The sequence below is a fragment of the Enoplosus armatus genome, chromosome 12 (genome assembly GCF_043641665.1).
Source record: "Enoplosus armatus isolate fEnoArm2 chromosome 12, fEnoArm2.hap1, whole genome shotgun sequence".
Lineage (NCBI taxonomy): Eukaryota > Metazoa > Chordata > Actinopteri > Centrarchiformes > Enoplosidae > Enoplosus > Enoplosus armatus.
Window position 1 is genome coordinate 18,717,036 of NC_092191.1, and position 12,303 is coordinate 18,729,338.

Here is a 12,303-nt window from a genome sequence, read left to right on the forward strand (position 1 = left end):
AATTATAGAGCCCTCAGCTGTTTCAACCTATTTCCTGAGCATCCTTTTAATCAAGCCCATAACCACCATTTCATTTGTTCATCCAATGGGTGATGCAATCCCCGAAGCCAAAGCTCTCTATTCATTAGATTGTTTTAATGTGCCTGAAAGCAGTTGTGCAAATAAACAAGCGGTTACAGTGAAAAGAGAGGAATCCCTGAGTCTGTGCATTAACCCAGGAGGGACTACAATTCCAACTTGTGCCTTTTATCTTATTAATCCCACGCAACGTCATTTTGCAGGTCCCCGAAAAGGACTTATAAATTGCGTCTAATAGGCTTCAAATCAAGCACTAATTAAAACTGCATTAACCTTAATGAATCTGAAAAATTGAGACCCCAATTTATTGGAGTTGTGTTTATACAAGGGCTGGTTTCAATAATACATGACGCAACCGGCTGTGTGGGATGAGCCCGTCTTCCTAATGCGAACCTCCTGTGAGTGTGTACGTGTGTGTGTGTACGTGTGTGTGTGTGTGTGCATCAGTGTGGTGTGTTTTGGCCCTCGTCGTCATTACAGGCCTTGTTAGAGGTTAACTTTAGCAACATTCAGGCGTCTTTAGCGCCGTGGAAGGAGACGGAGCTGCACGGTGCCAATCAGCGTCACAGGTGTTCATAATTGTCTGTCTAATTGCTTCATTACTGCTGAGGAGGCCTGAGCCCCGTCTGCGCTTCCACCACATCTGGATTTTGGGAAGCCCTCTCCAGCTCAAATGAGGAGCCTCTCCTGAGTTTTAACATGTATCTGCTTGTTGCCGTGATTTCCCAGGAGCGCGTCATTTATTTGTACTCCGATTCTGACTCAAACGCCTTTAATGGAAATTCCCATGTCAGGTGGGGGTGGAGCGCTTATGGCAATTTGTTGACGGGGGAGAGCTCACGTGTTTTTGCCGTGAATGAATGTGAAAAAACGTTTCAAAATAATAATAATAAAGCATGCAAATGATGTCAGTGTAGTCTTGTGCTCCAGTGAAGGACAGGGAGTTTTTTTTCCTCCTTCTCTCTGAGTGTTTTTGCATGTTATCCCAGTCTCTTGTATGGTTAGAAGACCCTTGAGATTTCCCTCAAGAGACCTGCTGTCCTAATGAATCAAGCCTCTCCAATGTGGGGAGGACCTGAGGGGGAAAAACTGTGACTCTTTATTACGGAGGCTCCAGCAAACCTGCCAAACTCACCGGAGATCCCCCGTCACTCCTTATGTCCGATTATTGATTGAAATTACAAAATGACACAACAAAAACCTACATGGAAGGACCTTTAAAATCTTGACACTTCTGTTGGATTAGTCACTGTCTAATGGCCGCAATACTTCCCCCCCGTAAGGAAACGGGCGATAGATTAGGCTGAGGTCAGCGGCGTTAATGAGACATTTAACATGCCATTTGCAGGAAGTGCCCCAAGATCTCCCCCCCTCTCTCAGATAAGCTCCAGGACACCCGTGTGAAACGGTACGAGAGGAGGACCGAGGCTCGACCTCAAACCTCCAGCCACCTCTGCCCACCCACACAGGCTGTTATGTATCCATGCTCACGTCAAGCCCGGGCCTGCGCGCGCCAATTAACTCCCAGCCATATGGATTTCAACTGTGGCTTTTGGCAGATGTTTGTCCAACCCATCGCTCAATTTGGCACACGAGGGATTTGGTGTCACCTTTTGGGAATTTTGGAGATTTCTGTCAGATTTTGATTATCAGTCTTCATCAGGTGGATTGGTGTTTTCCCAGAGGTGAAATTACGGCCCAATGTGGCTGTTATTTGTACATGAGAGTGATTTCAGTCGCCTGCAGTGCCAGCAGCTCGTCATGGGAGTCGCCGCCGCTGTTCACCTGTAAAATCAGTGCTCAAATTGGATCAACATTATGGATTATATTCATGTCCAATGATTAAATTATCCCCTCAAACATATAAAGTTAAATCAATTCTAATAACATCTGGAGGGATAGGTTCCTTTCTCCCCTACTGTCAGATGTAGATGGGCATGTCTTGACTTGATTCTCCCTGACAACAGAGCTACAGGCCGCTGTGTCTTCAGTCAGGCGTGCTGAAGTCCTCCGAGGGCTCTCAGGCGTTTCGTGTAATGTCAGCACTCTAAACACAACATGCTAGTCTTGATTTGTATCATGCCTCAGACATTCACAGCTCTTACTGATGCTCGGTGAATACACACAGGAATCCAGCTGTTATGACGCAATTAGACATGACATAACGGCCAACAATGAGTATCTTAGGCATATAGATTGTCTATCAGCCGCCTGTGGTAATTCTCCAGTAAGTCAAAAACATGCTTTAGTTTGCCATTAAAGGCTAACTACAAACTGGAGTCAACATTTCCTGCCATTGTTTGCCCCAAATTGACTCGGCAGTGGGTATTTCAAATACAAGTGGTGAAATATTTCATGTTCTTTGCAGCTTATGTGCAATAGACTTGGCAGCAACACAATAGCTATGGGAAGTGATTTATTTTCTTAAAGTAATTAAATGCCTACTTGATCATTTTTTCTGGGGAAAATGTGAGAATGTGGCAAACAAATTAAAAGAGCACTCCATGACTAAACCTATCCCTAGGATTGGTGGAAACATCACAAGCGAAAACAGGAGCCAAACCTTCTTAATCTACGTAGCTACATTTGGGAGTTTCTGAGGAAACAATTCGGAAACATGCATTCTATTTCTGTTTGCGCCCGATTATTAATTTCAATTTAAGTAACCCCACTTACTCCCACAGTTTAATTAATGATGCTTGTTATCAGCTGTGTTTAAGAGGTAATGGACAATGCTGAATTTTGAGTGTTTACAGTGCTGGAGAAAAATCCTGCTTTACCCCTTTGTAATGGACTGCCAGCAAACAAGAGATTAACAGTGTTTGTCACTCTTCCTGCAGCTGTGTTATAATGCAAAGCAAGAAGGGGAGGGGGGAAAAGGCATTAAGCACATAACTTTGAAATGGTGACATGAAATAGCTACCATGGTCAGAAGAACTGGCATGCTCCTCCATCACCTAATCCATACCATAATTCGTGATCTAATTAGAGGGAGGCTCAGCGCTAGGCCTGCCATAAAAGAATAAAGAACACAGACAGACTGTGTGCCCAGGGAAGGGAGGCAATAAGAAGTCAGTGAAAAAGAAAGAGGGAGAAGAAGAAGACGAAGAAGAAGAAAGAGGAAGAGGGAGGAAAAACAAGTGCACAGTACAGTGAACTGAAGAGGTAAACATGTCTGACTTAAAGCAGTGATCTTATCCACCGACTCACGATCAGTATACATATATATACATATAGTACATATTTAATTTAATCATGAGATTATTGGCTTGGCTAATGCTAATACTGTATGTGTGGAAACGCTAAATCTCATACGTTTCACAAAGCTTTCCAAGAATGATACGCAAACATATTTCTAAACAAATTAAGAACAGCAATGAAGTGACAGAAGCAGAACCAGATAATCACAAGCCAACAAGGTAACTGCATGGTAGAGTTCATTTGTTGTTGGTGCTAATCTCTTCATGGCAGATGCATACACATTTTCAGCAGCTAACAAGGCTAACAGTGCAGCCAATTCTGCAGTGCACAATTATTCCAATTCAATCAATCAGTCAGTTTAATCCACAGAATCCTTAAACTCAAGAATCAATAAAATACTCACCAAGACATGAATACAGTGGCACAACGTTCACATGTGAGGCAGGTTTGTGAAACAACTGACACTCTGATAAGACGCTGGTATTTTCTGTGAATGGTCAGAGACAAGGAGCCTAGAATGTGTCACAGGAGTTCATTTATACTATACATGTCTTTAAGAGCGGGTCCTTGTTCTGTCTGGTGAGTAACACTGAATGTAAACCTAACTTTTGTTTGTTTACAAGAAAACTCTGAGTGCTTTTTTATTAATTCTCTAAAGCGTATCTCTGTTCAAAGTCAAAATGAAAGTGAACAAGCAGCTAATTTAGATTATACTGTATTTTCCACTGCACTGGGCTACACAGTAGTAGATGTGCACCTAACTGACTGCAGCCAAAGCTGGACAGTGTTGCTGAAACCAAAGTACAGTGTAGTTTTACAATACTCGATAGGCAAGGTAAAAGAGCTCGCCTGCTGCTAATACAACAATGTATGACCTCAGTAACTATTATCAGTATCATAACAGTATCATGCCAATAACAAAGAGAACAAATTACTAATTCATGCCCACAAAATAGTGATTCAAGTGTACAAATTTCTAATTGTTCACATGTCACAAACAAAATTCCTGATACCTGCGGGCCTCCATAGACTGTTACTCATGCAGCAATAACTCAAAATAAAAAGCTCAACCTTTGTTTGTGATGCAGAAATCTAACATTTTCTCTTTCATCTGGACAAGATGAAGTCATTTAAACAGCCCGGCCCTGCTCGGCTTCAAAGTGTCTGTTTGAGGTCTCAGACCGGACACTTGCTGCAGGTGCAGAGTTGGAAACACTGATGCAACACCAGAAATGGTCGACCCCTTTCCATACAGGGTGGAAAGGGTGGGGGGGGGTGGGGGGGGGGGGGGGGGTGAAGTGAAGTCGCCTCATGTGTCTACCTGGTCAGACATGCAGCCTAAATTCAAATTTCCCAACATTTGAAGACCTTTCAAAACCCAACTGCATAAAACCAAGTGGGGAGATAAGATACCTCCCCTGGGGACTCAGGTGAAAGTAATAAAAATCACACTGCTGCCTCTCCAGATACAGTAGAGCTACAATAAGTTAGCTGAGGATTACGCTGTTAAATAGCCAGAGGCTGTGCGTGTATCATCATCCTGGATAACTGCACTATTGCATACTACACAATCGGGCTTTGCCAGTAATGTAGTCTGTACTCTGAATTACATTCATGGGGATGTCAGTAAACTCCCTTGTGATGTATCTTTGTGGGGTAAGAAATGAAATACACTGATCCGCAAGTAAGATAGATGTGCTTACCAAGGTCAAGGAGGCTCCCCAGCGTAATTACACGACTACCAAACACAAAGGGCATTGTTATTGGACAAGTATAATGCTGCACATTACCAGAGCAACACAGCTGTTTCTATCAGCGAACACTAGCTTGGGAAGACATAGGGCGGGCATCAATTTAGCCTACTTATCTAAAGTCTCTAATTACTTGGTTTATTTGATAAACAGAACAAGGAGAATCCTTAAATGATTCTGCAAGATCCAAAGGGGATTAATTTCTTACTCCTTGAAAAAACAAATCACTGGTAGAATCCCTTATTTCACTCTTTAATCACGCATTAATTAGGAGCAATAGGGGCACCAGTTACACTTGGCATTTGGTGAGATTGCAGGAGGAAAAAAAAGGCTGCATTAGCCTCTCCAGAGGAGGAGGCGAGCGCATCAGGCTAAGACAAAGACGACACAATCAGACAGAACAGCAGGAAGTGTGAGTTGGGAGAATGGGGATCTGAGCCACATGTGACCTTCAGTGGGTAATAGATCTGTTATCTCATTTAGTCAGTAAAATTGCTTCTTGTTTTGGCAAGACAAGACAGACAAGAAGTCCATTGGTTCGCACACAAGTGTCAGAAAACAGGACTGTCGACAGAGGAGAGAAGCAGACACGGACACGCATACGGACCAGTTATGAGAAAAGCAAAACAATTAGCGCCGTCAAATAAACCATTAAAGCCATTAGAACAGGTGACACAACACGGACACAGAGGTCACTGAAGTGAGAGAGCTGCAAATGTCTGTAATAGAAATAAAACTGTCCAGTTTCCAGCGTGAGGGGGGGAAGTGTGGAGAGGAGTGAGGAGCGGTCGGGGGAGGCTTGATCTCTGGGAGATTTAGCGATTCAAGAATAGCACTCCAGGAATAAAGGACTGAATGCACGGCGCAAAGCAGGGGCTAAACACATCGGCTATGTTTACATGCACAGACTGACTTAATGAATGTCCAATTACGGTTTGTTTGAGTTATGCAGTTTACCACCAGCTGGCAAAAACATAGCAAAAGCCACTGTGTACCTGTTTGACTATGTGGGGTCCGCTTGTAACAGCAGTAGCAGCAATTATTCTTCTTCAAAATGCATCCATAACAGATTTAATTGACTTGCGTAGATATTTGGGCCATTTATCAGACATCAGCTAGTTATGATGATGAGTTATGATGCTATGATGAGCTAGCAGCTCCATGCAAAAGTGCCAACTTATATGATAACTACTATCTATATCCCCTTTTTTGGACTGTCGGTTGGACAAAACAAGATTTTGATAGATGGACTCTGGGATTGTGATGAGCATTTTACTACTTTCAGAAATGTTATATGCTAAATAAGTAATCCAAAGAAATCCACAGAATAATCGATAAAGAAAATCGTCATTTGTTGCAACCGTGCTGTAAAAGCTTCAACTTCTTTTTAACTTTCTTTGTACATTATATTTAGGGCGTCCCTGTGCACCTTGTTCCTGCAGGACATCCATATGCTTTCTAACGCAGGCTGTGAAATAACGTTTGAAAAGCACCGAGCCTTCAACGTTACAGCACCTGAACCAAACTACTGCTAAAACGGCTTTCAACTCAAATGTTTTTGGGTCGACTCTTTATCTCAGATGAGTGCCGTATCGAACACAATGAACGAAAATGGCCTGTAAAATGTGTTCTGAAACCATTATGCTCTCAGTCTGTTTTCCTATTTTGCGAGCCTGAATAAAGAGGTAGCTTCTCGAGCAATCTCGGCCTTGTTTGTTTAAGGTAATTACTACTTGTCCTCCCATCCTGCCGGCCCAGATGATGCATGAAAATTACCATTCCCCTACTTCAATCAAAGCTGGAAAAAGAAAAGGGAGAAAGGGGGGAACAGAGGCGAGCAGATGGGAGGGGGAGGCGGCGCGACAGGAACTCTGTGAGACACACAGAGCTCCCTCCCTGCATGACAAGAAAGGGCACTGTCTCTGATTAATTAGCTGGAGTTGGTAATCAGTTTAATAAGACTGAAGTTGATGGTGAGAGGTCCCCTTTGGCAGAGCCACGCTAAGCTTAGCACTCTGTTCAGGGCCCTCGCTTTCTTCCACCAAGTAAACATGCAGTGTCTATTTACATAAACAGTTGTTTCTTTTTTGTGGGGGGCTATTTTTCCTTCCAAACCGCCTGAAAGCCTAACACCACTGCTTAAGTCACTCCCAACAATGGCAGCGGGAATTGCAGACAAATTCATGAATTTTTCAACATATGAGAACTAATTAAATTGAGGCCTTTTTGAAATGAATATAGTGTGAGGTACTCACTAGCCCCACGCACACAAAGAGGGTATAATTCAGCGATTGAATTCTGGCTTGATAGCATTCAGCCTTTTACCATGGTGAGCTATACAGATGGCTGGGGTCCTTTTTCATTCTTTTCTTTCTTAATGGCAAATCTCATTATGGCAGTTATCACTGTATGGAGAACAAGACGGGGACGATGGGCCACAAAGCCGCACGGTGCAGGAATTTGGTACCTGTCTACTGCGGAACATGATACTTACTGGTAGGTCAGACCGTGATGAGAATTTGAAATTAGACTTTGTTTTCCGGATTGTTACAGCACATACAAAATACTGTAGTTTCTTAATACCCTCAGTTTAAGCAACAGTAAGCAACAGAATATATGTAGACATATTTTACAACATTAAGGGTTTGAAATCGACCTCTTAAAGGAATAGTTGGACATTTTTACAAATACATTTATTTGCTTTCTTGCCCAGAGTTACATGAGACGATTGATAGCGCTCTCATGTCGGTGCATTAAATATGCAACAGGAGCACGGAGACAGTTAGCTTAGCTGAGCATTAAGGCTGGAAGCTTAGCCTGTGTTTGGTCAAAGGTTCCCGGCACCACCGAGACTCACTAATCAACAGTGACCTCCCGGAGTCTAGTCGTCACCATGAGGCAGCCAGCGGAAACTGCAGGAAATCACAGCGCCCGGCCAAGAAATAGTCCAGCACATAACCCTCTGTAAAACCGTAATTGAATTATTGTAATTAATGAGCTTTAGGATTTTGTTACCGTCGAAGAGAGCCAGGTTAGCTGTTCCCTCCTGCCTCCAGTCTTTTTGCAAACCTCAGCTAACATATTTAGTGTACAGAGATGAGAGTGGAGTCGATCTTCTCATCTAACTCAGGAAAGCAAATAAGCACATTTACCAAAATGTTGAACTCTCCTTTTAAACTATGGTGGACCTGTACATTTGTTTGGCTAAACAGTTTCCAAATTCACACATTTAATTTAGTGGAAATCCCAAAGTTGCCAAAGATACCAAATTTGCCAGGCTGTCAGGATCATGTATAGAATGGCGCACCAATAACAACCATATATTTCATATTATCTTAAAACAAGCTGTTACAATATACATGTGATACTGTCAGGGTAGAAAGCTTTTTCTTTTGTTCTGTTTAATGTTTTCGATGTGCTTTTTCTTTCCAGACATTTTTAGCTCCCCAAACTCAGACAAGTGATTGACAGCTTGATGGTCTTCAACTACTGGAATCTATTCTCTTTATATAGTCCAACCTACCTGGTTCTCTGCAACTCAATCTCCTGGACACGGTTGTCACTAACACTGATTTTTCAAACGAAACCTCTCACATGACAAAAGTACGCTACAAAAGTATAACTTTACTTTGGACATTGTTCACTCTGTTACACTTAAATCTAATAAGTCACGACTTAGACTTGTCTTGGAATAAAAAAGAAGTTGTTGCTGTCATGGCCGAGCAGTTTCTATCTGAAGTGAACTCTGAGGACCGAGCCCGAGATAAGAGAGCACCACATCACCCCGTGGCGTTAATGATCGTCCGCCGTTACAACACAAAGACTGTCAAGTAGCAGATAGAGCACTGAAATAATTTAAGCAGTGCTAAGTGGCCTATTGTCATTCAAATGATAAATTATGCTTGGCAGAGGTTTTAGAGTCACTTTTACAAAGCGTTGCTATTGTTTGTGTCGAGACAAGGTTTTAAGGAGTCGGAATAGAGGGAATTACTTGGGAGAGTTTGGAGTTTCTTGGGGTTTGGACACAAATTGGTTCCCGCTCATCGGGCCTTCCCCGACTGTTAGACAAGACTCGAACATGGCAGCACTGGTGCTTACAAAGGACTGCGCTGCTCAGACGACAGTGTGTGAATAAAGATTTGGAGTCAACATGGACGCTTAGATCAGTGTTAAAGCTGTAAGATGGTGGAAAGAGATCAGGTGAACATTTTATTCACATTAAAAGAAAAAAAAAATCTTTCCCAATATGTAAGGCTTGAAGGAGGACATGTCATGTGAGGAAACAACTGCCCCCTTCACAACGCAGCCACAGGAGAGAACCAGACAGGTCCAAGTGAAAAGCAAAAGTGACCATAAAGTAAACAGTGAACCAGTGTGCAGTGATCACAGCCAGAAACAGGTAGTTTGTCTAAAATGTAAATGTGTCTCAGTATTTTCTTTCAAAATGACAAATAAACATTACAAATCTGACATGATTCATGTGTGTAAACAGCCTATTTATCATAGATTAAAACTATTGATTATAATGCGGCTCATCGCAGGATCAGAATCAGAATCAGAATCAGAAACTGTTTATTGCCAAGTAACATACATTACAAGGAATTTGCTGTGGTCTGAAGGTGAAGGATCAAATGGCCTGTGCATGTAAGGGTTAATTCAATGTACTTTGAACTGCCACTGTCCTGTTGCAGCATGACTACAGTATTAGCAATATTAATTGATCAATAACATGTCTGGAGCAGTTTCTTTTCCCCCTCTAATCAAGCCGGTGTTCGTAATTACCTGCGCTACAGTAGGTGAGTGTTCTTCATCGAACCTCAGCAATAAATTACCACACAAGCCAGACTTACTGAGGTCTTTCCTGGGACAAATCAAGGTAATGTTAATTACACCATTAAATTCATTTGCTCAGTGTAAATCGCCCCCGGCTGCTCTAGATCATGCTGTGTCCATTCTTGAGATACAATGGGATTCCAGGTCTGTGCGTGTGGACGTAAAGCCAGGTCAGTAGGAGTTATGCAGTAAAGGGATATTTATACACTAACAAAAGGTGGGGGAGGGGGTCTAAAATGAGCTCATGTTCATTGTTAAATGCAGACTACAATAAAAGCTTTAACATCTTAATTTACCCCCATATGTTGCACAACGTAACCTAGATGATATTCTCCCCTCTCTCTTCAGGTACGTGGCGCTGCTTAAGATGTCATTACCTCTGTTGGGACTGTTAAATGGCTCCATAAAGAAAAATGAAATATTCATTAACTTGGTTAATAATTCATTCAGATAAAATGCAGTATGTGGTTTGCAGAGTGAAGATGAATGCATAATGAGTGCACGCTCAGCATATTTGTGCTTGGGAATGTTTTTATTTCACGATAGCAAAAGAAGAAAATTAATTGAAAGTTCATTTTTTATGTTCTATAAGTTATGCTAAATGATAAAATAGATGCTTTCCAAGCAGTTTTAAAACTAAGAAACAATTAAGAGGGCGTATAAGTAACCCACATACCACAGTATGGGTTTTAATAATGGTGGAAGTGCATTTAAACAGTCTTTATCAAATTGTAAATGTTAGCCTGACCTAATTCCCAGTTTGAGGAAACTGCGTAAAACACTTTGTACTTTGCTGCCTGAAAATTGGAACCATAACCTCTGCTTATCATGTGACAAAAGCCGGCAGAATGAAACAGTATATTCAAAATTTCACATGAAGTTTTGTCATTACTGAAAATATCCAGCTGCTGCTCCAGATGTCACATCAAAAGTCTCCCGACTCTCCTGTCCAGACGCAGCAGCAGTGAGTGTGTGCACATGCACGTTGCCTCAGTTAACAGTGGAGTGGTAAAGTGTTCCCACAGCGCCACACTGCAGTGTAAACACCGCTCATCCAAACACTGTCAAACTAATTTGCTCACACCAACGGAGGTTCATTTTGGCTTTCAGATAAATCAATTCTTTCTCTAATTATCAATTGTGACACCCATAATCACTGGAAGACTGTAGCGCTGAATAAATGGCATGTCTTTTGTGTTATAATTCTGTGCATCTTGACAAACACGACCCATTAAACAACCCTGTGGCCTTTTTTCAAGAGTGATGATTACACTAATTAAAACGGCAAAACATCTGAGAGGGCTACAGACGTGCAAGAATTAAACAGGTCATTAAATCAGCCAGGGAATATGTCAACATCCACGCTGCCTGTCGCTCCCACAATATGCTACTTTGAGAAGAAGGAAAACAAATACACCTCTGAGTTGTGCTCATAATTTACATGATATCACAAGTTAAAAGTTACATTTTCTGCGGTGGCCCTGAGACACAAAACATAACATTGGAAAAAAACACATTAACACAACAGAAATGTTTCACTATTTTTCAGAAATGTCATTGTGTTTTCTGTAATGCCGCCGTGTTTTGCATTTTATTATTGCGCTTCATCGTATGTCGCTGTGTTTTGCCCCTCAAGGCCTCCATACCGTAGTGTTCCTCTGTAAAAGTGACACGTCCCCTTGAATATCTACAGTCCCCTTATGAAGGTAAAACATATTTATTTTATTTAATAGTGATTGAAACCTTTATTTACACAGGGGAAACCAAGTGAGAGCAAGTGTAGGAAGTTGTACTTACACGATAAAACACAACACTGCATCAAAAAACCTCGAACAACACACAAACAAAGCACCGTTAGCATGTGTGATGTACACTTTGTGATAGGTGTGAGGTGTTTTCAACGCTGCTCTCCTTTATCAGCTGCATCTCGGCGATCTCTCCTTTGAGTTAATCCTCTTCTCACCGGCGATAGCAGCAAGTGATAGTGCTGATGTCTCGTTCCCAGCAACATATGTTCCCCTTTCATACAACAGCAGCTTTCCAACCATTTAATGGGATTGTTGTTGTTGCTGCTTTTTTTTCTTTACCCCCCACTTCTCACAACAAACACTTTTTTCCTAGAAGTGGTTCGACATGTGCCCAAGGAATTTGTCTCGGCGTTTCACAACAAATCAGCCTATAGGTCAGGGGCTGAGATTGGCCTCCAGTAACAGACTATTGAAAACAGCTCCTCCACATGACGGGAGGGGAAAGTGGATTTTCCAGCTTAAAAGGAGAATCATCTCTGCTCAAGGCATTATCCTGTGTTCCAAGAGATTAATAAAGTGAGATGCTATTGATACGGCGCCACGCTGATCCAAGAGCAGCGCTGGTCATGTTCACTGACGACTACTAGCTTTAAAAAATGGCTACATGACTTTTACATATGGAAAACATATAT